This window comes from Neofelis nebulosa, chromosome 13 (genome assembly GCF_028018385.1).
Source record: "Neofelis nebulosa isolate mNeoNeb1 chromosome 13, mNeoNeb1.pri, whole genome shotgun sequence".
In the NCBI taxonomy this organism is placed as follows: Eukaryota; Metazoa; Chordata; class Mammalia; order Carnivora; family Felidae; genus Neofelis; species Neofelis nebulosa.
In genome coordinates, this window is record NC_080794.1 from 12,903,151 (window position 1) to 12,930,469 (window position 27,319).

The window sequence follows — 27,319 nt, forward strand, 5'->3', positions numbered from 1 at the left end:
ACACCCCGCCTCCTGCCCCGTCACCCACTGGTTGCATAACCGTGCACAAGTCACGTAACCCCTTCCTTTAAAATGGGCATTACCAAAATTGCATTATTATTTGAGGGGTTAGGAGAAGACAAACACTCATCGTTGCCACCATTTATAAGCTACCGTACTTGATACTCTTGCCAAGTGGGATTTAAAGGTAAAACTGCCTTAAAGAGACTGAGGTGTTACAGGGTATCCTTGGCCCAATCCGGTGTTCCCCAAACTTGCCCGAGCGTAAGGATCTCCTTGGGGTGCTTGTTAAGTCGAGATTCTCAGGCACCACCCAGGCTTGCTGAGTCAGGTCTCCAGAGGCGGGGCCTGGGAATCCTGTGAGGTGGGCAGGGTGGTGACACAGCGGGATTTTGTGAGCCTGTCCTTGGTTGCAAAATTCTGCCTGGGGGATTCCAGATACGTGTTTCGGCTTGTCAGGTTGTGTCCTGATTTCTAGACAGGAAAGATGGTCAGTGTTCAGATGGGCCATCTCATTCAGAATCTTCCTTAATCAGAGAAGATAGAACGTGCTTCTGGGTTCCCAGGACCACGAGAGGATGTCGAGTTACAAAACAGTGTAGTGTTGGTGTAACTTACTCAGCTTTCTTGGCCTGCTTTCTTTCTTTCTTTCTTTCTTTCTTTCTTTCTTTCTTTCTTTCTTTCTTTCTTTCTTTCTTTCTTCCTTCCTTCCTTCCTTCCTTCCTTCCTTCCTTCCTTCCTTCCTTCCTTCCTTCCTTCCTTCCTTCCTTCCTTTCTTTCTTTCTTTCTTTCTTTCTTTCTTTCTTTGTAAAACCCATAAGACCTTCATAACCTGCTGTGATAAATACGTACAGCAGCAACACGGTCAGTATATCCTGACAGCCCTCCGGCCTCAGCGTCTCTGTGGCCTCGGTCAGTCCCGGCTGTCAGAGGGACAGTGACCGTGGAACAGTGTTTGCACACGGAGGTGACCCCCAGGCTCTGTTCATTGGTGGCCAAGCCAGCAGCTTTGTTCTTTCCTCCTCTGAGGGCTGGGAACCAGGAAAGAACGTTTCACTCGACTGCACTTAGGACAGCGTGTTCTTAGCTGTTCTGGAAAAACAGCGTTTGGTTGTTTTCACACAAGCCCGCAAGTTCATTTCCCCACCCTGCCGGGGCGGTCGCTAATCATTTCCCTGTCAGTAACAGAGGCAGATGAGCATCTACAAGTTTTACACAGAGGGCCGTGCTTTCCGCAGACGTCACAAGGGGGATTCACACCTCTGGGAGGAATACGGGACTGTCATTCCCAGTAAGGTGGCTTTTCCCAATTCAGCCGGTGGCGTTTCCCAATTCAGCTGGGGCCGGGGCAGTGGGGGGTGGTTCTCTCCCAGGATTCTGTGAAATCTTGAAAAATTTCTCTGGCGGCCATCGTTTGTATGGGTCATGACTTCGTACTGGTGCTTGAGTTTGTTTTATTTCAGGTTGGACTTACCTGTTTGCGGGTCTGTCTGTATTATCGTGGGAGAAACTGATTTGTGCTGAGAGTCTTACTTGGATGATAAGTTCATTTTCACACCTGTGCCAAATCAACCTGCTCTCGGGAGCTGTTGTTAAGGCCACGAAGTCGACACGTGTTTATATGGTTGCATCTTGGTCGCTTACTTAGGAAAAGCTTGTGACGTCTCGAGGGCATCTCCCGGGATACACTTAAAGTCAAGGATCTGGAGATTGAAAGACATTTTTCTTCTTCTTTTCCTCCTGCCCTAGAGTTCTCAGGTGACAAAATTTTGTATGCGCCCAGTATGAAGTAGCAGAATCCCAGAATTTTAGTGACTTTGGAAACCGCTCCTTAGGCAGATGTGCAGTGTGAAATGTGGGCAGACAGCTGTGGCTCTGGTCAGGCCCAAAGGACTAAACCTTCCGGGTGGAAAGGGCCGGAGGTGGGTCGGTCTACAGAGTGTGATCGCCTCTCTGTTGTGGAGGGAGAAGCAGGAAGCAAGTCTTCAGTGGGGGCTGTCCCCTCACCCCCCTGGGGACTAGGGGTGCTCCTGGGCCTGCAGCGTTCCTTCCCAGCCACTCCTGCTGGCCGGGCTTCCTTTTCCTTTCCTCGTTGGTAAGTCATCTGTGTGTGTGGGCAGCCGGAGTTGGAAGTTCAGAGTCATCTTTCACGGGCAGCGGAGAAGATTGCCCAGGTGCGCAGTTCTGCTCAGTCATGGCCGCCGGCGGAGTCAGGCATTTCTAACTCTCGTATTTAGTTCTGCAAAATAAAGACACAGTCTCTGTCCCCAAAGCAAGCCCTCTGCCCCAAGAAACAAATTTGAGAAAACCCCATAGCCCAATTCCTCCCTTCCCGGAGGAAACGTACGTACGTACATCCAGCAGAAATGGATGATGAAGCAAAACGTGTGCTTTTAATTTCACTAAATACTCGTGCTTAAAATTGTAATTGTTTATGTACTTATGTGTAATTACCTAAAAAATTAGTCCTAAGATTTTTTTTGGTTAAGCTTCTAGTGGTACCATAGGTTTGAACATCTCACCACATCCTCTGACCTCTTTGAAAGCAGGGTTCCTATTTCAGCCTTTTTCAGAAACTCCTGTGGCACCAGATGCAGGACAGAGCGTCTCACAGATTTTAGAATAATTTTTTTAATGTTTATTTATTTTTGAGAGAGAGAGAGAGAGAGAGAGAGAGCGAGCATGAGCGGGGGAGGGGCAGAGAGAGAGGGAGACACAGAATCCAAAGTAGGCTCCAGGCTCCCAGCTGTCAGCACAGAGCCCGACGCGGGACTCGAACTCACAAACCGTGAGATCGTGACCTGAGCCGAAGTCGGACGCTTCAGTGCCCGAGCCTCCCCGACGCCCTCATGAGGTCTCACAAACAGCTTGTTGAGTTACACTGCACCAGGCTTCCCTGGATCTGTGCAGGTGAAATTCTGTGCTATTTGGTTGTGGGCATTCACCTATTCATGATGTTCAGTTACAAGCTGTTTTAGCTCAAGAAATGCCTGCTAATTTCTCTCATCCTGTGTGTGAATCGTGGAATTACCTCTGCAAATTAATTTCCTTAATTAACCCAGAAAAGAGGGAAAAAAATCAAACATGTTTGATTAAGTGCTCTGCCTAGGATAATTTGAAAAAACATAACCAAGTACCTTTGTCATACAATACAAAATTTTGTATAAAAATGATGTATAAAACATGGAATTGTAAATAGCTGCTACTTAATTTTCAGATAATTTCGGACGCTGTTTCCATCTGTGTTAGAATGGTAGGGTTTGTAGGCGGGATTCCTTCCCTCCGTCCCATCCTCAGCATTGAAGGCGCATCTTGGGAGGTGCCGTGATGGACGAGGGAGAGGAGCTCCCCGAAGCGCGAGCAGGGGCGCAGGAGGGGCCTCGGCAGGGCACGTCTGGGGGGAAGCACAGGCGTCACTGCCAGAGCACAGGTCACAAGGGAGGAAGAGAAGACATGAATGTGGCAAGGGTGGGGTACCTGTGAAGTCCCTGGATGTCTGCAGAGAAGGCTTGACGTACTCTTTGTGTTTTAAGCAGGGAGCGACGAGGTACAGTTTCTGCTTTGGGAAGATCGCTCCTGCAGCGTGTTGGGTAGGTAGAGGACTGAGATCCCAGCAGCAGCCCTCCCTGTGCCTATCTTTGCTTTGTTTCCTTGGAAGCACTTGTCACCAGAGCACAAAGAATATCTTTACTTACTGGCCGTGGCTTGCCTTTCGTAAGCCTCAAGGGCAGGGATGTCTGTCTTCCCACTGTGGAATCTCCAGTATCGCCATAGCGCCTGGCAAGGAACAGGTGCTCAGCAGGTATTTATTAACCAATCCGTTGCATAAGTCAGTTTCTGAAATCAAAGTATGTCACTGTTCTCCCCACAAATTTAATAATTGATTTAGCAAGTATCAGTTCAGTGTGGAACCTGGGCAACATCCCAAATGAGGGATCAAAGTTAACATCTCCAGTAAGGGATGGTGAGTGGCCTGTGTCCCTGGATGTGATGCTCTCGTGTCACACCCCAGCCAAGAGTGCGGCATTTGACTGTGATCCTGAAGAAACCCAGAGACACCCCACGGGAAGGATATTCTCTGAAACAACTGGTCAAACTGGTCAGCATCACCCTGGGGGCTATCCTAGAACCCATTAAAGAAAGAGCTCTTCGGACAATGGACCAATGAAAGATAAAATGTGACATACCCGTTCACCTTCCTTATTGAAGTTAGAAAGCAATTGAAAGGATTTTGACATAACAGTGGTTGAAACAATTTTCTGGGGGCGCCTGGGTGGCGCAGTCGGTTAAGCGTCCGACTTCAGCCAGGTCACGATATCGCGGTCCGTGAGTTCGAGCCCTGCGTCGGGCTCTGGGCTGATGGCTCGGAGCCTGGAGCCTGTTTCCGATTCTGTGTCTCCCTCTCTCTCTGCCCCTCCCCCGTTCATGCTCTGTCTCTCTCTGTCCCAAAAATAAATTAAAAAAAAAAAACAATTTTCTGGTGAAACCTGGACTACTTAACCTCAAAAGAGGCCTTTTCCAGGGCCTCCCCGTTTTTCTAGCCACTTCTTTGGGTTCCCCGGAGAAGGAGGTTAGTTAGCGTGAGCTGACGTTAGCCAAGCTGGAGAGATGCAGACAGTCTAGAAACCTGAAGCCCGTGACATAATTAAAGTTGTGGAGTGTTAATTTTACGTGAATGTTTCTCTGTGCGTCGAAATTTTTTTTTTTTTAATTTTTTTTTTCAACGTTTTTTATTTATTTTTGGGACAGAGAGAGACAGAGCATGAACGGGGGAGGGGCAGAGAAAGAGGGAGACACAGAATCGGAAACAGGCTCCAGGCTCCAAGCCATCAGCCCAGAGCCTGACGCGGGGCTCGAACTCACGGACCGCGAGATCGTGACCTGGCTGAAGTCGGACGCTTAACCGACTGCGCCACCCAGGCGCCCCTCTGTGCGTCAAAATTTTAAGGAGTACTTGAAATGCATTGTAATGCCATCGGGATCCAAATCAGAAGCCCTATGAGATCAAAGGTGTTCGTAACTGTAAAGTGCTCAGAAAATCACCCGGTACACACATACACGTAAGGGCTTACAAGTGTTGTTTCTTTTTTTAAGTTTAAAAAAAATCTTTTTAAGTTTTATTTATTTATTTTGAGAAGGAGAGAGAGAGAGAGAGAGAGAGAGAGAGAGAATCCCAAGCAGGCTCCACACTGCCACCGCAGACCCTGATGTGGGGCTCGAACTCGCAAGCGGTGAGATCATGACCTGAGCCCAAACCGGGAGTCAGATGCTTAACCACCTCTGCCACCCAGGCGCCCGTCTACAGGTATTTTCAATGGTGCATTAGCATCCTTTTACTTTCACTTTTTTTTTTTTTTTAATGTTTATTTATGTCTTGAGAAAGAGACACAGAGAGTGAGCAGGGGAGGGGCAGAGAGAGAGGGAGTCACAGAATCCGAAGCAGGGTCCAGGCTCCCAGCTGCCAGCACAGAGCCCGACGCGAGGCTCGAACCCACAGACCGTGAGATCATGACCCGAGCCGAAGTCCAACGCTTCACCGACTGAGCCACCCAGGCGCCCCTCATTTAACTTTTATTTTTAAGTCCACTTCCATGTATTTGATTTGCTTCGCTGTGAAGTCGGCTTCGGGTTCCCAAGTGCTTTATACTTCCCTGGTAAGTCCATAGAAACAGAGCTGACCGGCAGCAGTTACTTGGGGGGGAGTTTGGGTAAAAGATTTCTGTCTTCCCCTCACGTTCCGTGAATGCACACGAGATGCCAGATGAAGGAGCCAAGTGAAGGGGCCCCAGCGAGGCCTCAGCAGAGCGAGCTGTTTCTTTCCGACGGGGCGTGACTTAGGCAGAGCCACACGTCTGAGAGACAGGCATCTGACGCTGACTCTTTCTCCCCCGAGAGAACAGAGGAAAACAGTCTCGGCTCACAGTGTGCTCTACCTTTCTGCTTTAACTAGGTTGAATATAACTTGAAGTGTGTGACAAGTTCTTGTTACCACTTCAGCGACAGCTTTGAGGCTTGCGGGGGAGGCGTGTAAATTGCACGGCGCACTGACGCCTGCATCGCGGAGGAGAGGCTCTGCGCGGAGACGGTGCTGAACGTGGGACCTTTCCGTGATTTACCTCTTCGTGGTGCTCCGGTAGTCACGCAGCACCTCCCCCACCTCCTCGTCACCTGTCATTCTTTGAGAGCTCATGGGGTGCCAGGCGCAGGCTGGAATGTGATTCTCCCGACAGCTTCCAGAAACGAGAGTTTCATGGATGAGTGATCTATGAGCTCGAGTTCATTAACCAGTAAACTGAGGTTTACAAAAGGCACGGTACCAGTCTCAGAAGCTGGCGTTTTCAGATTTTGAATACAGGGTGACTTTGTGTCAAGAGTTCTCTCTTTTTGGTTTTTTGGTTGTGGTTTTGTTGTTGTTGTTTTGTTTTCTGTTTTTTGTTTTTCTTTTTTTACTCTTAGCTGCTCTATGAAAATTACCTGTCGTAATATGAATATTTAGCGTACTCACGAGAGGCAGGTTTGCTAACATCCTTAACTGACCGCACAGGTGAGAGGCGAGACAAAAATTTAATTCAGTTAACCAGTTTTAAAGTTTGAAAAATAAAGGGTTGCCATTAGGATGGCCACTATAAAAACAAGAACAGCAATAACGCCCAGAAAATGTAAATGCTGATGAGGCTGTGGACAAATTGGACCTTATACCCTGGTGGAGATGGGAATTGGGCGCAGCCTCTCCTACAAAGGTCTGGTGGTTCCTCCGGGAATGAAAAATATGCTCCTGAGAATTGAAAGCGGACCCTTTCAGAGAGCTTTGCTCACCCAAGTTCATGGTAGCGTTTCTCACAACAGCCCAGAGGTAGAGGCAACCCAGGTGTCCCTCTGTGGATGCGTGGTTACACCAAGTGTGATGCGTACACACGGTCGAGTCTTATTCAGCCTGACAAAGGAAGGAAGTGCTGCCACCTGCCTCAAGGTGAGTGGGCTCGAACACAGAATGGGGTGCAGTGAGACAGTCACACAAGGACAGATCCGGTCTGCCTCCACTTGTGCGAGTCCCTGGAGCAGACACATTCACAGACACAGAAGGTGGGATGCGGCTTCCAGGGGCTGTGGGGAGAGGGTGGGTGGTTCCTGTCCAGTCCAGGCTACAGACTTTCAGTTTGGGATGAGAGAAAAGTCCGGATGTGGTCATGGTGGTGATTGTATACTACTACGAATATATTTTTTTTTAATTAAAAAAAATTTTTTTTTATTATTTTGAGAGAGAGAGAGAGAGAGAGAGAGAGAGAATGTGCACATGTGAACAGGGGACCGGTAGAGGGAGGGAGAGAGCGAATTCCAAGCAGTATCCGTGTTCAGCATGGAGCCCACCATGGGGCTCGATTCCATGCCCCTGGATCATGACCGGAGCCAAAATCAGGAGTCAGATGTTTAACTGACTGAGCTACCCAGACGTCCCAACACTGTGAATATTCCTTGTTGTTGTTGTTGTTGTTGTTGTTTTTTAAGTTTATTATTTTGAGAGAGAGAGCGCAAAAGCTGAGCGGTGTTGGATGGTAGGTGGATGGATCATGTGGTCTGAAGCGGTCAGTGGAAGGACGCGGAATTTGATATGCGGTAACCTTTCGGTTTATCTTCCGGAACCTCACTGGCGCCCCTCAGCTTTGTGCAGAGGAGTTGCACGTGAGGCCGCCCTGGAGCTGGGTCGTCGTGTTCCCCGCATCCACGTGGTTACGGGTTGCACGGACTGTAACGCTTGGAGAGGTGGGGTCGGGGGTTGCTTGCCGGTTGGCCGTTGTCTGAGCTGTCGCCCCGCAGCTCCTGGCAGGGTGGTGGCGAGGGGCGCTCACGCTCCAGCGAGGAACGGCTCTTATCAGGCATCCTCCTGTTCGTAAGAGTGAAAAGCTCAACGAAGGAGTAGTGGTGGCATCCGGCAGAGGCTTCTACCCTACCTTGGTGGTGGGGGTGGACCCAGAGTTAATGATCGTTGGTGCAGCCTGGAGAGGCTGGTGCTGAAGCTTCTGGACTCGGTTCTGTGATAACAGCAGGGCGCTGTTGAGGGACAAAGCAGGAGGGGGGTAACCAGGGTGACTTCACCCTTCCCCACCTTTAAGGTCACTTTGGCTCCTGAGAAGAAGCTAGTGTGGAATTAGGGAGACCAGCGAGGAGGCCACCACAGGGCCGTGTGAGAAGGTGGTGGTAATTGATGACCCTAGCTGACACGCAGGAGAGTGCCCCGTGTGCCGAGAGCCTTACCTGCCCCATCCTCACTGCGGCTCTGGGAGCTGGAGGTAGGTGGCATTACGGGGACCAACTTGCAGATGGAGACCTCCCGGAGCGGAGAGGCTGAGCGGTTGAGTTGAGGTCATGCACTTGCACGGCTCCAGAATGGAGGGGGGGCCTCGGTGCTGGCAGGAGGGAGCTGTTTTTATTGTCCGAAAGCCATGTGATCACCAGGTATGTGGTCTAGGAAGGTTCCGGGGGCGGCTGATTGCCTTGAAACCGGGGTCCAGGAGCCATGTGGCTGCTGTGGCCACACCTGGTCCTTCTTGGGCGAGGTGACACCTGTCCATATCGATGGGGTTGGCCTGAGTTAGTTGAGGACTGGGCCAGCCGGGGCATTTGCTTGTGCTGTGCTCCCGGGTCCCCGCTTTTCCAGACAGTGGTGGTGGCGGTGGGAGGGCAGAGGGTGTGGTGTGATTCTGTGTAGTACGTAGGTGCTCCGTCGATGTCTGGTGAGGTGAGCAGTTCCGCCAGCCCCCCTCCCCCGCCTCCCCCCCCCCCCCCCCCCCGGACATTCAGCTGGGAGAGAGAGAGCAGCAGACAACCAGCAGAGTGCTTTTTGTGATGTTTACTTCAGGCTAGACATTGTGTTTGGTGCTGTGACCTGCTTGACAGTAAGGAGGCGGGACATTTAGGGCCATTAAAGAACTATTCATAGCAGAGTACAAAAACAAACTTTTCGGACATTTTGTGGGCCTGTTTTCTGCAAGCATCTGTGGAACGTATGTGCCTCCTCCAGTAGAGTTTAGGAAAGGTGGTTACCAGTTTTGTAGGGAAGCAAGGAAGTGTAATTGCTGCTTCGTTTTTAAAAATCTGCCTGCCTTGGTCATGCTTGTCATCTAATACGTTGGGTTCATATCAAAGGGAAACTGGGAGATAGGGACCGTCTATCTATCTACCTATCTATGTGTCACTACTACGTCTATCTTTTACTTAAAAAAAGTTGTTTCTTTTTTTATTGGCAAATGAAACATACGCACGTGCCTCACAAAAATTTCCTACGCCACACAGAAGGATCTAGAAAGTGAAAAGCCTCCCCTGCTTCCGCAAGCCGGTTTCAGCTCTCTTGGTTCTTCCATGCGTGCTATGCAAATACAAACACAGACTGCGTACAGGGTCCACGCTGTTCCATGCCTTGCACTTTTCACTGGGCGGCACTCCTGGGAGGTGCTTATGGATCAGCACACATAAGTCTACCCCATCCATTGTACTGGCTGCATAGTTGCAGTGTATGGAATGACTGGATGTATTTAACCCCCGCCCCCCATTTATGCTTTACAAACCATACGCAGAGGTATGCCCTTCGTCATTGCACACATGCCTGAGTATATCTCTAGAGAAAACTTCTCCGTCAAAGGACGTGTCCGTGGAAAATCTTGGGATGCTTGCTCTTGGGCTTGGGAGAGCCAGAATTTGAGCATCTGTTGGGTGCATGGCCAGATGTCCTCTAGAATTCAGCTTGATTAACATGGTTTCCATCCTGACAGCAACTGTGAAACGGAGCCGATTAAATACAAGGCAGCTCTTTAACCATTTTCTCCTAAAAGGAAGGTGTTTCAAGCACGTGTGATTTCTGGCAAGTACAGTCTACTCATTAATTAAGTCCCTCCCTTGGCAGATACAGCACGATCCTGACTCTGAGCACCCAGCACCCCGTTAAAATCCCAGAACCTTAAGCTACCACGATGGGCTTGGAATGGGGTTCACTCACTCCGTGGATGAGGGACTTTATGCTTCCGAACGCCGGAGATGTGCCGAGTGTCTGTGCAAAGTGAGACACTCTTTTGTCTGCTTAGGCTCCTGAGGTGTTTACAATTTGTTGCCACCAGAGAACTGTGTTGCTGCTCTGTTTGTCATCGGCACTTGGGTGTTCCCAGTCCATGGGACATTTTTCTGCCAGCTTCATGCGTGTTAGCCTCTGGCAGGGCGGGCCGTAAGCTCATTAATAGCTCTGCACGTCTGCAAGGTTGTTTGCAGACACATCCAGCATCTTCCCAAAGCTAAATCTTACAGGGTGTGAGCATGTCCGAAGAAACGGGTACTGGCATGTCGTAGCTGTTTGGTGTTTCTGCATTTAACCTGGAGTTTGGAAGCTGGGCTTTGCCATTTAATCCTCTAGACTATTAATTATATTGTGGGGCGTACCTGGAAACCTCTGCACGTACGTACTGCACCTCGTTAATCAATGCCATTTGTATGTCTTTTTTTTTTTTTTTTTTTTTTTTTTTAAACAAGACAGAACACTAGTTTGCAGGTTCGTTTTGAGAGACCATTTGCTGAAATGTCAATATCAGTAATGAGTAGGCCCCGCTGGTCTGTTACTAATGGTTCTCGTCACCGGTGATCGGAGACGGGAGTACTTGCTGAGCTTTTGAAAGTGTGTGCCTGGTTCTCCTGTTGGTTGTGGGTGGCCGTGGAGTTGGGAGCGCCTGTTGAACACCTATCGCTAATTAGCCCTGCTCTAATAATAACATAGCTAACGTGCATTGAGCCCCTGCTCATCAAAACTCTGCCACTTTTTTGCCCAAATTTTATGGATGAGGAGACTGGAGAGGGTAAGTGGATTCATCGGGGTTCACAGTCTGCAGGTGTAGGGCCAGGATGTGAACGTGGGCAGTTCCTTCCAGCCCACGCCACGGTATCACACAAAGAACCCTGTGAGGCGAATAGTAATATTTCCAGTTTACCTTTGAGAAACAGGAGGCCCGGAATTAAATGGCTTAACCGTAGGTCATTAAAGGGCACACAGCTCATGAGAAACCCTGTGGTCTGAAATCCAGATTCCTCCGTGTTGCTCACGGTTGTTATTTAAGGCGGGACCTCATATGTGGGCCTGTCCCACATACTTGAAAACATCTGGCTTCTCTGGACCCCACTTGCCCAATGCCGGCAGGAACCCCCATGACTGTGCCATCCAAGAATGCCCCCACCTATTTCTGATGTCTTCTACTAGACGTCATATTTACATGTCTTAATTTTCAACTTGTCTCATACCATTATACTACATTGCATCCCATGGCAATTTTTTAATCAACAGTAATCAACCCCGACTCTTGCTCATAATTTGGGATAGTTAGAATAATTGGAATAATTGTAAGTGCAAATCATTTCAGTACCGAATCAGAGATGAGAGCTAGCATCTCACCTGGCTTCCTGTGTCACAGGTTAAACACACGCGCCCACACACGCCCAGAGGCACCGAGATGGCAGGAAAGACTTTTTCAAAGACATTTCAAAAAATGCACATGTGCACATTTCTGCACATTAGCAGGTTGCTTCGGGCAAATTCACCGAGCTGTGTTTGAGTTCTAGTGAGTGAGTTTTGACCTTTTCAAGGGAGACATGGCGGGGGGTGGGGGTGGGGGTGGTGTCATTGAGTTGGAACAGCACAGTGTGGAACCAAGGGACAAATCCTCAGCTGTTTGGGAGAAGTCATTTCAAACAGGGTCTTCCTTTTAAAGAGTTTAAGGACGCCAACACATGGGGGGCTTCTGCTGAGACTTGTCACTTTGTCACTTTGTCACTTGTCACTTTGACCGTCAGATTCCACTGACATCCAGGGAGTGGAGAGCTCGGCAGATGCATCCTGGAAGGGAAGAGTAGGCACTGAAGAGAAGGAGGAGATCTTCCTGGTCAGGGGGGTACCTGAGTCGGTACCTGGTCGGTATAGATCTGGAAGTAACATGAACCTTCTGAGTTCTCGAAACCTAAGGATGCAGTGTCCACAGGGCCAGGTTTTCATGTGCAGTAACTTTAAATGGTTTCCTGAACACGTTGTGGTCACCTTGAAAAGTGTGTTTAAAACACATGGCGTAAATTACATAAATAAATTCCTGTTTTAAGTCTTAGTAGGGAGACTTGTTACTTGCAGGAATATTTGTGATTTCTACTGTGTAAATACTTAGTGTAATGTATTTTCATGCATCAGGTTAGTTTATGTTGAGAAACTATTGATTTTTGGTTTAGAAAATTGAGTGGTATTTAGAAAAATGAGTGGTAGAATTAACCTTCTTCTCACTGTTTCTATAAAGTGGAAACATTTGGCCCTGTTTTCCGCTTGATGTCTGTAGTTCTTATTTAAAGAAGTCATACGAAGTGATGGGTAGAGAACCCCAGACCCCTGTTTTGGGAAGTTGAAAGGTTCTGAGAATTTAGAAACTCCTGCCTACACGTATGTGCCTTGCTTTGCTAAGTTAGGTGTGTAGCTCTTTAGCTCAGAAAATGTAAGCACAAGGGCAACAGATTAGAACCAAGATTACCACTTTTTTCCTGAATAAATGGGGTTGCTTCACCTCCTAGGTTATGTGTTCTACTTGTCTTCATTGCACAGCTCTATTTTTAGCTATGGTTTTGCGCGCGCGCACACACACACACACACACCCCACCTGCTATATGCATTTACTTGGATTTTGTTTATATCATCTCTCTTAGAAGAGCATGCATGGTCTGCATCTATGTGACTGGAGTTCAAGGCTCTGCGTCAGTTGTCACGTACTGATGTACCGGGAATGACACTGCTGTCATGGCCTTGACGTTTGTATGTTACCACCTGTATCACTATGAATTGTGAGGATCTGGCTCCCAAATTGCATGGACCAGTTAATTCATAGCCTAGTGGGTCGTATTGTTACCAGTTGCTGTGAATACTTTTCTAGAGGTCTATAATGGAGCGATTTTTAAAATGGATCGTCACTGCTGAAGAATAATTTTCAAAAAGCTAAAAATGTGTTTCATGTAGATAGTAAACGAACATATGTCATTGGTTTTATTTAACGCAGGAGGGAATTAAAAGAAAATTTGAGAAATGGAAAAAAGGAATTACTGAAATGATTTTATTAATGGATAACAAAACTAGTTAGAAAAACAGTACAGTGTACCGTTTGGGGTTATCTTTTCTTCCAGGCAGAAATCAGACCTTATGTGCATTGCTCTAGGTCAGATTATCTGGAACTACTCAGAGTTTCACAGGGTTGTGAAAGAGAGTCGGTCAAAGGTTTGTGCCCTGTTGACTTGGATGGCCCTCGGCAGGCCCACTGGGTGATGTCTGGCGTGCCGTTGAAGGGGCACAATGGGATGTATTTTGCTCCTTTCAAAGTCTTGAATAGTTTTTCTGACATTTTTAAAACAGTTTATTCATTTTGAGAAAGAGAGAGAGAGAGAGACGGGGAGAGGGAGAGAGAGAGAGGATCCCAAGCCGGCCCCACACTGTCAGTGCAGAGCCCAGCATGCGGCTCAATGCAGGGCTCAATCTCAGGAACCATGAGATCATGACCTGAGCCGAAACCAAGAGTCAAATGCTTAATCGACTGAGCCACCCAGGCCCCCCCTTGCTGACATCATTTTAAAAATACTTTTTGAGGGGCGCCTGGGTGGCTCAGTCGGTTAAGCGTCCGACTTCAGCCAGGTCACGATCTCGCGGTCCGTGAGTTTGAGCCCCGCGTCAGGCTCTGGGCTGATGGCTCGGAGCCTGGAGCCTGTTTCCGATTCTGTGTCTCCCTCTCTCTCTGACCCTCCCCCGTTCATGCTCTGTCTCTCTCTGTCCCAAAAATAAATAAAAAACGTTGAAAAAACCAAAAATAAAAATACTTTTTGAGCAGTTTCATTGCTTGAATGCTTACAGTTTTAGACCCTGAGACAAACGCTCTTCTAATTTGTTAAGACCTATGTGACAAGAATATATGAGACAGGTATTTGCATTTACCGTGTCTGGTTTTGTTACCAGGTACCCCCACCCCTACCCCACCCAAGTGGGATACTGAAAATATGGTTAAGGTAGCACTATTTCTCATCTAAATATTTTGTCTAATGACTGAGCAGATAGTACGCTCCCTCTGCTTCTTAGATCGTTTACGGGAGAGGTGGGGCATCGTAGCACTGCATTGTAAATGAAAACCAGAGCAACTGCAAACGTGAGAGGCACGAGAAATTCCAATACTCTTCGTACACACAGCCAAAATGGGGCAGCCTGGAAAGTGGCACATTTTAGGAACTTTTATAGAAAAAGTTACGTATGGAATCGGATGAGAATCCGTCGTTGGACAGCTCAGGTAATCGAGAGCATTTCCGCCATTGCCCCAGATGCCTTATGAGGAGTCATCCTTAGTCTGAAAGGGGTGTGGTGATGGCCAGGTGCCACCTGTGCGCAGGGCGCACGCGCAGACAGGAACGCAGAGCCCCTCCCGCGAACTGGCCTCATTTTCTAGCTGAGGAAACCTTGGGTCCAGAGGAGAAGGAAGCCGCACTTCCTGGATTACGTGGCCCCCGACTTCTTGCTAAGTCATGTGAGCTGTTCAATCTAAGGGAGTGTGGCTTAGGGACGCCTGGGTGGCTCAGTCGGTTAAACATCCGACCCAATTTCAGTTCAGGTCATGATCTCAGGGGTGATGGGATCAAGCCCCGGGTCTGGCTCTGCACTGATAGTGTGCAACCTGCTTCGGATTCTCTCTCTCTGTGCCCCCCCCCCGCCCCCACTTGTGCTCTCTTGGCCTCTCAAAATAAATAAACTTAAAAAACTAATAAGGTGGTTATCCTTCACCCACAGGTGTACATGGTAGGTCCCCACATAAAGGTTCACCTAGGTTGCTGTCCGGGGTTCCCTCTTGGGGAAAACCGGGTGGGGCTGCCTCAGGGAAGGTACCCGGAGGGGGGAATGTAGGCGTAGCTCCCCCAGAGTCCGGGTTAGGAAATGGCCCAGGTTCAGCTCCCACTTCCCACGACGGACTGGGCCCCCCGGTCGCTGGCCCTGACTCTCCCGGGCCTTCTCACCCCGACGGTGGCAGGCAGCTTCCCCTAGGGCTTCTGGAGTCCCGATTTTGAGGCGGAGAATCCGATTGGCTGGCCCCGTCCTCGTAGGTTCTCGGCCAGCCTGTGAATGGCTGCCTTCCGATCAGGTGTTCCTGCAGGCCCAATCCGCGGTGGCTGTGTGGCTGCGCCTGGGTCACGTGGCGGAGCCCCCGGAAGTAGGAGGGGCTGGGCGGGTCCGCTGACGTGTGTCCGCTCGCGTCAGGTGTGAGCAAAGCGGTAGGTTTTGGGCCAGGAGCGTGTCCAGTGATGCGCTTTGGAACTGGGTTTAAGAATTTCATCTGTTTCCCTGTCGGAGTGAATTTGGGATGTCTTTTGGGGGCGTCTTCTATTCGTATTCAGTAAATTTTTCCTCTTTTAGGACCGGGAAAGACCGCCTTGGTGACTGGCAGCGTGTGTTGTGGTACTTTGGTTTGCCATTTCACGCTGAGTTTTCTCTGGAAGCCCTAATGTGACTTCAGAGTACGTAAAAAGGAAGTCAGAAAGTTCTCATTGTTCTGCGGTCCTTGAATTTTCACTAAATATTTATTCTTCGCAATATCTAAAAGGAAACAGGGTTCAAAAGGCAAGGCATTTGGATTAGTTTTTAAGGAACATCTATGGGGCTGCTGGCGTGCGTGCCCTGTGTTTGGGATGCGGATGCTGGGGGGCCTTCCGAGGACCCAGAGCGTCCTGCGGGACCAGCCCCGGGGGATCCGTGATGTGCAGGATGAGGACGGAAATCATCCTGGAGCCTGGGGGGAGCGAGAGGGGTTTACTGACGGTATAGACGGAGCCCCTGGGAGACTCTGGAAGGAGCAGGGGTCTCGTCTTTGTTTGGGGTGTGGCATCCAGGAACTGGTCAGAACAAAGGCGAGGGCCCGCGTGTTACTCCTCGGAGCCAGGGTCCCCGCGTGGGGACGGACGTCCAGCTCCGTGGTCTGGAATTGCCCTGTGATGGCTTCTCTCCTGGTCCTTCCTGGGACATTATCTATTGTAGAGCAGTCATTGACTCCGTGTCCCTTACAGGGAGGACACGCACTGTTTGCACCGTGCAGCGTGTGTGACGTCGGGGTGCCGATCCTGGCAGGAATGTAAGCAGGGGAAGGAGCAGAAAGCGGATTTTTAGGGGGCCCTCTGGTTTCCCTATCTCAGTATGACGTAACCGAAGCTTAGGAGACCTTCTGACTGGTTGGGGAGATAGTGTTTCAAACGGATGCTACTTGGGACTACAGTAGATGAGACATCCCTTCGGTTGTAAGAAAGGATTACAGCTTCTGGGCGCCTGGGTGGCTCAGTCTGTTGAGTGTCAGACTCTTCATGGTTTGTGGGATTGAGCCCCCGAGTCTGGCTCTGCATTGACAGCGTGGAGCGTGCTTGGGATTCTCTCTCTCTCTCTCTCTCTCTCTCTCTCTCTCTCTCTCTCTCCCTCTCCAAATAAATAAACATTAAAAAAAAATTAAAAAGGGTTATAGCTTTTGATCCTTCTGTAATTAAGCCATATTTTGGTAGTGACATAAGACTGTGTAAAGATGGCTTTAATGAAAGGTAAATTATAACACAGTGTGAGGTGAAAGTAAGTCTCAATCCAGAATTTATTGGGTACGCATGTGGTATTTTGAGAAAATGTTTTTGGTAAGTAAAAGGCCATGTGGAAAATTCCTCTCTTATTGTAAACACGTTTATTTCCATTGTTCTTTCGAAGCCCGGCGATGGGCATGATGGACAGTGAGGGCAGCCGGGGAGGGAAGGACCTTAGAGACCCACAGGATCACACAGCTCACGACGAATAAAGCTTCTGACGGTGGGTAAGACTCCAGTTTTGAAAACGATGACTAAGTGTGGAGAGTAGAGGTGGGCGAACTGATCGGAGGAGTCTGATTTGATGGAATGGGTAGGGGAAGACATGGTGGGATCTTGTGGATGATCGATCACCCAAGTCTGCCCTGGGTACCGAGAGTGGGAGGCGCACAGAGAAAGTGTGGCTCTTGCCTGCAAGGAGCCGTAACTATTAGCATTATTATTTTTAATGTTTATATTTGACACACACACACACACAGAGCGTACAACCAAGGGAGGGGCAGCGAGAGGGGGACCCAGAATCCGAAGCAGGCTCCAGGCTCCGAGCTTTCGGCACAGAGCCCAACGCGGGGCTCGAACCTACGAACTGTGACATCATGACCTGAGCTGAAGTCAGACATTTAACCGAATGAGCTACCCAAGCACACCTTATTTTTTTAAATGTTTACTTATTTATTTATTTTTTTAATTTTTTTTTTCAACGTTTTTTATTTATTTTTGGGACAGAGAGAGAGCATGAACGGGGGAGGGGCAGAGAGAGGGAGACACAGAATTGGAAACAAGCTCCAGGCTCCGAGCCATCAGCCCAGAGCCTGACGCGGGGCTCGAACTCACGGACCGCGAGATCGTGACCTGGCTGAAGTCGGACGCTTAACCGACTGCACCACCCAGGCGCCCCAGTGTTTACTTATTTTTGAGAGAGAGAGAGAGAGTGTGAGCAGGGAAAGGACAGAGAGAGAGAGGGAGACACAAAACCCGAAGCAGGCTCCAGGCTCCCAGCTGTCAGCAGAGAGCCCGACATGGGGCTTGAACTCAGGAACCGTGAGATCATGACCAGAGCCAAAGACACCCAACCGACTGAGCCACCCAGGCACCCTAGGGAGCTGCAATTAAGAACATCGGAGGAAGTTTATATTGGCACAAACGTGGGTAGAGTTTTAGTAACAATCAGACCCCGCTCCAGTAAAGCAGGGCAGGCACTGCGGGCAGGGCCGTGGATAACAGGACCTGCGATGATAGAAGGTTCTTCCAATTGTGAATGTCCCAGCACAAGTTGTAGGTTCCTGACACTCTTCTGGGCAGCCTTCTAAAGGGAAAATAGGGATAGATTTTATATTTGGGGAGGGGGCCAGGGTATCTGAAGATTTAATTAGAATAAAGAGATACTTTTGTTTGCAGGACCCTTTTCTGGGTCCCTTATGCCCTCGTTCCCATTGGTAAAAAAGGACAAGACATTGGCCAGGCGGACAGCTGGTTTCCGGGATTAAAATGAGATCCATAAAATGTCCAGGAAAGGCGCCTGGCCCGCGGTGGGGAAGCGCTTGGGTTCGTTGATGTTATTTACCTCCTTGGTCTCGCTGACCACCCACGAATGTCAGTACTGGTTTGGGTTTTCCTTCTGGCTGGACTGCGAGCTCCTTCCGGGAAGCCGCTCGCACATCTGTGTGGTCCCGGGCAGTAAGCACTTGCTGAATGAAGGGACGAAGTACCTTTTCTTTCCTCCTTCTTCTGCGGGAGGCACTGGCCACCTCTTTGGGGAAGGGGAGAGGAGCGGTGGCGGGCATGAGGTCACACTCAGGTCTTCGGGGATTAGCCTCTAGGTGGTCACCGTTCACTTCTCTCACCGCTGCAGAGAGTACAGTTGCTTTTGCTCTTTATCACCTTTGGGAATGACTAGTACCTTGTATTTCTCTGAAAATGTTTGCACCCCCCCCAAATGCTCTCCTTCCTCGCCCACATTTTAGTGGGCTGCAGTGTGTAAACCTGTCCTTTCCTTCCAGATGAACCTGTTCCTCCAAATTCCTCTATTTAAATGCACCTTCTAGAAGAGAGGGATGAGCAAAGCCTTCTGAGAGGCAGGGTAGTGAATGGGTGATTTTTTTTTTTTTATAGTTTGTGTTTTCTTTTACACCCCGGCGAGCAGCTCAGAGAAAGAGCTGGGACTTTCCAAGAGACTCATGATGTCCTGCATGTTGAAGCAGGGGTGGAGGACGAGGGGCTGGGAGCAGGCGTTCAGTTCGCCCTTGGCGCGAAGTCTTTAAATCTGGAAACGGTGGGGATGCTGTGCAGCGAGGGGCAGATGAAGGCTTTCCCGGGGTGTAATCCTGCGTTGTTCTCTCTGGCGAAGAGGGTGGTGCCAGCCGCCAGCAGAAGGATGCCTGTGGTGTCCGCAGGGGCACGTTGCACCGTCTGGTCACCGTGAACTTGACGCGGTGCCTGGGGCCCGACAACCCGCCCTTGAATCCCTCCCCCATGAGAGACCGCAAAGGCTGTTCTCCAAGCAGAGGACAGAAAGAAACTGTTCAATTAAACTGTGTTTGTTGAGACTTAGATGCTAAGAAGAAGGTTCTAACTCTGTACTTCGGGTTTTGTAGTCTCAAACTAAGGTCTCATGTGCGTTTGTTGTTCATGAGTGAGAATGAGAAAAATTTCAGTGGTTCTCACTGTTCTAATGAAGTGTAATTTTCATAGAAAAATGTAATAAAAACGGAAAAATATAACTAAGTTAATCTGGTGGTCTTATGGTCTCTCCATATCATTCGTGTCTAATCACGCATCATCTTCCCCTCCTAGAAGAAAAAACTGAATTGTATGTAATTACAGAGTTTCGGACCGAGTTGCCCACAGCCAAGCGTGTCCGCTGTGGTGTCCGTGTCTTGCGTCCATGGGGGACAGCGGCAGCCAATCTCAGCACTGTTGTCCTATGGGGCTGCCTCCCCCTCGCAATCTGTCAGGCTGCCCCCCCCCCCCGCCCCCCGATCGAGGAGGAAATGGTAAACTCTGGAAGGATTGGCTCTTCAAATACAAACTTGTAAAGTGGGCGTTCATGCCTTGCTGGGTTTCACGAACTTGAATCTTTTCCTTTCTCAGCCTTGCCTCTTACGCTCGTTCCTTTGTACCCTTCGAGCCCCCAGCTCCACTGCGGTTTTTCTCGAGAGGAAGTCAGCGATAGTAAACACTAAACCCTTAGCAGGCTGAGCGTTGCTGAACAGAATTACTGCGCATAAGGGAAGGATACCTCCTTCTGTTCTCTCTCCTCCCGTTATCTGTCTGTATGCCACCGGGCTAATGTCTGCGAAGGTTCCTGTCTTACCGTACTCGGTCTCAACTGAACGTGTAGAGCCACCACGGCCTTATCCGTGTAATTTGGATAATTTCTTCCCCTGGATGCTTGACTGTGCAAGGTGAGCACACTTCCCTGGGACACGAGTCCCAGAAGGAACTCCCCCCTTAGTTTCTAACCAGCAGGTGTCTGTTGTGGAATCAGACCTTCAGCGTTTGCTGAGTACTCCCCGTGCCAGATCCCATGTCCGCCGGTCCCCAGAGAGCTCTCAGCCGCTTTCACCATTCTCTCCTCTCTAAAAAGAGTCCATCCAGATCTATTTTTGTTTCTGTCCTCAAGCCACTCGCCATCAACACATTAGCCCATCTACCAGGAGGAAGGCGTGCCAATGCCCTTTACTCAGGGCGAATCAAAAGCAATTTGAAACCGGGAACTTGTGAAAGGATTGTGAAATGATTTTGGAATGGAAAATCCAAAAATCACAGGTTGGGCGCTTTCATCACAGAGCCAGGCCCATCCTGTGTCTTTGGTGTCCCGTAGTCTTGGCGGGAACCTTTTCCTACTTCCTCACCGCGTGACCTTGGACGGGTTTGCAACCTTGGACAAGTTGCACAATCGCTCTGGGCCCAGTGTCTGCCTCTGATCCGCCGGGGATCCTCAAGCCTCCCCCCTTTGCAGGGTTCTCATTGGATTAAATGTACAGGCATCAAATTAATTTGCACGTCACGTCTGACAGTCGTAGTTACTGTCATTGACGTTATTTTGCATTTACCAGTGAGGATGCAGGAAGGCTTTTTTAGTGACATGCCTTTTGGTGAGTCCCTCACGTATAGTCTTCTATCCAGTCTTTTTGGATATTTTATTTCCTCTCCCTCTTCACGTAGCAGAACAGGCAGTTGTGGTTTTGAGCCGTGTTCCCTGCTTTTTGAAAGCACTTATGATTGAATTAAATATTCATGCAGGTAGGGCATGTCATTTGAAGGCGGCATTATCATTGTATCCTCGATAATTGTCTCGTGGCAATTTGCCTCTGCATCTATGACTTTTTCTGACGGACATCATGTTCTTTTGATTCCCCTGCTGCAGTGGGAAAAGCCCGCAGCGCGTGAAAGAAATTAACACGACAGAACATTACCCCTCGTGAAGTGTACGGGTTTCTTTCGAAACGTCTCCTTTGAGGTACAGAAAGATAAGTGGGCCTCCTTTGCGAGTGACGGAACTATTCAGCCTTCCGGTACTTCAGAAGACTTCTGGGGACCCCGAGTTACTTGATTCTTTTCCTTTAAGTGATTCATGAGCAGGGGCCTCCCAATATATTCCGTATCTAGTTAGAATGGCCTCTTTTCTGCGAACATTTTCCTTTTGGTTTTTGGTGTCTCTGGCCCTCCACAGAAGCTGTAAAGAGGAAGAGTCTGGCTTCACCTAAGTGTGTAGCTTGGGGTATCACACTTAACCGCCCTGAGACCCGGTGCCCTCCTCTGTCTGCAGGCTTCATAGCAATTGGAAGATCAAATGAGATCTGCATCAGTACCTTAGTCTAGCTTCTGGCACAAACTAGAAGCTGTTACCTGTATTTTTATGGGTGTCTTTGCAGCTATAAAAGGAGGTCCCAGGGCGCCTGGGTGGCTCAGTTGGTAAAGCGGCCGATTCTGGCTCAGGTCATGGTCTCACAGTGCGTGAGTTCAAGCCCCGCCTCGGGCTCTGTGCTGACAGCTCGGAGCCTGGAGCCTGCTTTGGATTCTGTGTCTCCCCCTCTCGCTCTGCCGCTCCTCCGCTCGCTCTCTGGATCTCTCTCAAAAATAATTAAACATTGAAAGAAAAGGAGGTCCAAATTCCCCCCCTCCCCGCCCCTTTTCCTCATGTCACCCCCAGCAGGACATTTGTCTTGGACAAATGGGAAGGCCCTTCCCTTTCTATTTATATCATAAAACAACTTCTCTGCCCTACAGTCTCTGGGGGGCTGGACGTTGACCTCAGACAACCATCCAGGCAGCCAGAACAGCATCCTTAGACCCGTCCCCATCTTTCTGAGAGAATATCTCCTTGTAGTCAGTGACTACTTGTCTCTCTTCCTAAAGCATTTTATTTTGGTCCAGGTACGGGGATTCGTGGATTCCCAGACAGATGCCTGGAGAAGAGTCCTTTGTCCCACAGGTGAAACTAACATGTGGTATTTGAAGTCAGGGCCGCGGCGACCTTGAGAGTGGTGGCCGCACATGTGTTTGCTTTAGGTGAATTAAGTGAGCACCTCAGGATTTCTGTGCTTTTCTGCATGCATGCGTCGTCTTGATGCAAATGTTAGTTTCTTACAAAGGTAACTTTTCCCTCTTTCTGCAGGTACCTAATTCACGTATGAATTGGAAGGGTGATACTTCATTTTTAGTGGAGAAAGTCTTCAATGAAATGAAATGAGGAAGCGAGTCTGAGGCTTTAAGGGTATGTGGGTGGAAGGCTACTTATCAGCTCTTCGTTCGCGCACAGTTGGTTTGTACACGACCTGTACACACGGTCCGCTCAGCCTGCTGGTGGTCGCACTTAGTGAAGACGAACATTTAAACTTGTTGCCACCCTTTTACTCTATAGTCGTAATTCTCCTAGTTTGAACAGTGTTCTTTTTTGTGTGTTTATCCTTCTCCGTATCACCAATGAGCAATTATCTGCCTGACGAGGGAAGAGACAGTTTATAAAAAGTGTCTGATTTTTCGACTCCAGCTGTACCATTGGGTGTGCTTGGGGTACAGACTTGCATTAGCTTTGGGGTTTACGTGCTTCCTTCTATCAGGCTTTGCCTAATGAAGTTCATTCTGTATTCTGTGACAGCCAGAAATTAGCTGGGAAGTGGGGAAGAACGAGTTGTGCTATGGATAGAGAACAAGAAGTGAGCAGTAGTTACCCTGCATTTGAGGCGGTTTTTCTTCTAAGCAGTTTAGTACGCAAAAGATGCCTTTTAATTCGCTTCTTATTTTCTCCTAGATTGGAAGGAAGACCGATGCAGAAAGATACCAACATGGTTCAGGTAAATGGATTTTTAATTTCTTTGTGTACCTTTTCTGCTTGGTTTATATTTCCCATGTTTTCCCACCGAGAAGAACTCAAAAAACTATTTTTGTGGCCAACCTGACATAGAAGGAATGTTTCGGGTGTATAGAGGTAATAGTCAAGCGCATATTTATACCATTTAATTAATTTCGTTACACGTGTATATTTAGTAATTGTGTATTTACATCAAACAGCAGTAGAACTAATGTTTTTTTCCTACCTCAGAGTAACTTTCTTCCAACTCTTTCCATACACATCTGTTGTCACTGTCTCTGTCATAAGTCACATTTTTGAAGCCTCCAGAACAGGCCACCGTTTATTGGTCTGCAGTGCAGTGTATTTGGATTCCCTGTGTGTGATGCTGTAATTGGAAGGTTTACTCCAAGCTGTAAGTAACTCTTTGCCCAATGTTAGGACAGTTGCTGGTTCCGTTTTTTCTGTGTCGATGAACATCGGAGGTCTCCACTATGTAACAGTTTGTAGGTTCGCTCTGTTAAATACACTTTCCTTCTTTCTTCCTTGCATCTACTCGTTCATTCGTTTTATTTATCTTGACGTAATTACATGCACATTGTTTACAATTAGAATAATAATCGTAACAGCCACCCCTCTTGTTCTTAGACTGTCATTATCCTTTGCCCCTGTTCAACTCCTTTACTCCTTATTCTCTCGTTTGCTATTTTTTTTAAATTTTTTTTTTTAACGTTTTATTTATTTTTGAGACAGGGAGAGACAGAGCATGAACAGGGGAGGGTCAGAGAGAGGGAGACACAGAATCTGAAGCAGGCTCCAGGCTCCGAGCTGTCAGCACAGAGCCCGATGTGGGGCTTGAACTCACGGACTGCGAGATCATGACCTCAGCCGAAGCCGGCTGCTTAACCGACTGAGCCACCCAGGCGCCCCTCTCGTTTGCTATTTCTAAACAACACATCGTATGCTTGAAGTGCCATTTATTGATTTATTTTAAAATTTTAGACTTCTACAGATGGATATCCCACTGAGGATTTAGCACTCGTGTGTAACCCTTTACCCTCGGTGCATGCCTGCTCTTCCCGTCTCCGTTTTGTGGCTCCCGTCTCGTTACAGTGTATGGATAAATAAATATTTAACGTTTACTTGATTATGACTGTATTTGCCTGTGACTGAGCTTTGTGATATTTATGTTGAAACGTCTTGGGCTGTTCTGCTTCCCAGTTGGCTGTGCGTGAACAGTTTTATTTCTCTGGAAAACGTTTGACTCTTTTCTCTAACCCCCAAACTCTGAAATTTCCAACTGGGACGTAGGTCGTAGGATCTTTTGATGTCAGTGGTCCTTTCAAACCCTGAGGCTCATTTCCTTCAGTTTGGACAATTTTCTTGTACTATTTCTTGGATAATTTCCTTTCTACTCTTTTTTTTTTTTTTCCTTTTAGATATTTGGGCCCTGTGGTTTGATTCTCTTATTTTATTATGTTTTTCTTTTCTTTTTTCCTTTTTTTTTTCTGAACTATTTCCTGTCTCTTTGTGTTTTTGTTCTACTTTCTGAGAGATTTTCTTAGGGTTATTGGACTTTTAATTTCTGCCAGCATGTTTGTGATTCCACACTTGATTTTTATTGGTCTCTGAATATTTTATTTTAAAAAATAGAATGCTGTTCCTGTTTTATGGGACTAGGAACAGTTTGGGGAAAAGATCTGGGGTTCTAATTACCCCCCCTTCTTTCCTTCCTTCCTCCCTCCCTCCCTCCCTCCCTCCCTCCCTTCCTCCTTCTTGCTTGCTTGCTTCCTTGCTTAAAACAAAATTTATTTTACCTTTTAGTTCTGTAGGTGAGAAGTCTGATGGGTCTCACCGGGCCTCAGTTAAGGTGTCTACAGGCCTTCCTGGCGGCTCCAGAGGGGAATGTGCTCCTGAGCATTTTCTCGCTTCTGGAGGCCCCCATCCAGGTGGGGGCCTCTTTACAGGACCAGTAGCAGGTCAAATACACCTCGTACTGCATTACTCTCACCTCTTCTGCCTCCCTCTGTCACATTTTAGCACCCTTATGATTACATTGGACCCACCTAGATCATCCAGGATTATCTCCCCCCACTTTTTTTATTATGGTAAAAAACACAAAGTTTGCTATATTAACCATTTTTAAGGACATGGTACAACAGTGTTAACTACATTGACGTTGTTATGCAACAGCCCTCTAGAACTTTTTCATCTTACAAAACTGAAACCTTGTACCCATCGGTACAGTTCCCCTTTTCTCCCTGCCCAGGCCTCAGGCAGCCACTCGTCCTCTCCCTATTTCTAAGAGTCTGATGGCTCCAGATGCCTCATGTGGGTGGAACCTTCCAGTATTTGTCTTTGAGTGACAGGCTTATCTTACTTAGCATGATGTCCTCAATTCCTTTCCTGTTATAACCTGTGACAGGATTGCTTCATTTTTTTAAGACTGAATAATATAGCATTTTATGTCTGTCACACTTTGTCTTTATCCATTCATCTGCTGATGGACATTTAGGTTGCCTCCACCTCTTGGCTGTTGTGAATAGTGCTGTGGTGAACGTGGGTGTGCAAATACCTTTTTTAAAAAATTATTTTAGGGGCGCCTGGGTGGCGCAGTCGGTTAAGCGTCCGACTTCAGCCAGGTCACGATCTCGCGGTCCGTGAGTTCGAGCCCCGCGTCAGGCTCTGGGCCGATGGCTCGGAGCCTGGAGCCTGTTTCTGATTCTGTGTCTCCCTCTCTCTCTGCCCCTCCCCCGTTCATGCTCTGTCTCTCTCTGTCCCAAAAATAAATAAAAAACGTTGAAAAAAAAAAATTAAAAAAAAAATTATTTTATTTTTTATTAAAAATTTTTTTTCCATTTTTAATTCAACACAGCACACAGCGTTATATTAGTTTCAGGTGTACAATGTGGTGAGTCAACAGTTCTGTACGTTACTCAGTGCTCATCGTGATAAGTGTCCTCTTACTCCCCTTTGCCTGTTTCCCCCATCCCCACCCACCTCCCCTCTGGTGACCATCAGTGTGTTCTCTGTAGTTAATGAAGAGTGTGTTTGTTCGTCTCTTTTTCTTTGTTCACTTGTTTAGTTTCTTAAATTCTACATATGAGTGAAATCATATGGTATTTGTCTTTCTCTGACCGTTTCGCTTAGCATTATACTCTCCAGCTCCATCCGTGTTGTTGCAAATGGCAAGATTGCATTCTTTTTCACGGCTAAATAATATTCCAGTACACACACACAGACACACACACACACACACACACACACCCCATATCTTCTTTATCCATTCATCCGTCAGTGGACACTTGGGCTGCTTCCATAGTTTGGCTCTTGTAAATACTGCTGCTGTAAACATAGCAGTGCATGTATCCTTTCCACCTAGTGTTTTTGTATTTGGGGGGCAAATACCCAGTAGTGCAATTCCTGGATCATACGGTAGTTGTGTTTTTAATTTTTTGAGGAACTCCCGTACTCTTTCCACAGTGGCTGCGCCGGTTTGCACTCCCACCAACAGTGCACAGGGTTCCTTTCTCTGCACATCCTCGCCAACACCTGTTGTTTCTCGTGTTGTTGATTTAGCCATTCTGACAGCCATCTGTGTGATGGTAGCTCAGGGGGTGTTGATTTTCATTTCCCTGATGCTGAGCGATGCCGAGCATCCTTTTATACTCTTGTTCAGCATCTCTGTATCTTTTCGGGAGAAATGTCTGTTCAAGTTCTTGGCCTGTTTGTTTTTTTTTTTTTCAATTGGGTTATTTGTTTTGGGGGTTAACTTGTAGGAATTCTTAATATACTCTGTGTACTAACCCCATTATGGTATACGTAGTTTGAAAATATTTTCTTCCTTTTCATTGGCTGCCTTTTTACCGATTGTTTCCTTTGCCAGGCAGCGTTTTTAGGTTTCACGTTGTCCCATTTGTCTATTTTTGCTTTTGTTGCCTGCACTTTTTGGTGTCCCACACAGTTAATCATTGCCAAATCCAGTGTCCTGAAGCGTCCCCCCGGTGCTTTCTTCTAGGAGTTTTATTGTGTCGGGTCTTACGTGTAGGCCTTGAATCCATACGCATGGTGTCCAGTAAGGGTCTAACTACTCCTGATGCAGACTTCTCCCCTGCCCCTCATTTTAACCCCTTCCCCTCTCCTGCCCAGGAACCACCACCCTCGTTCCTGAGCCTCTCGGGAGCGGTCAGCGGGCTTTTGTTTCCTGCCCGGGCAGTGAGCTTCCTGCTCCGCTCTGCTCAGCAGTCACATCTCTTGTCTGCTCCAATATTCTTTTCTGTTCTCGTTGTCCTTCGGGATTTTTCTCTTTTTTTCTCTCGCTACTGTAATTTTAATGGGGATTTAGTGGGAAGCAGAGATAAACGGCCCTATTCCCTTGGCCAT

At 48.0% G+C, this 27,319-nt stretch overlaps 1 protein-coding gene across 3 annotated transcripts in view; it reads left to right on the plus strand.

The window, feature by feature from the left end:
- SGMS1 (sphingomyelin synthase 1) overlaps positions 1-27,319 on the plus strand; it is a 282,666-nt gene that overhangs the window by 107,856 nt on the left and 147,491 nt on the right. For 2 of the 3 annotated variants that reach the window (XM_058696322.1, XM_058696324.1), the window contains one exon: positions 22,898-22,940. The gene's annotated coding sequence lies outside the window, so the exon portion shown is untranslated. Of the gene's footprint in view, positions 1-22,261; positions 22,361-22,897; positions 22,941-27,319 lie in introns of those variants that run through there. The other variant, XM_058696323.1, reaches the window with a different exon arrangement.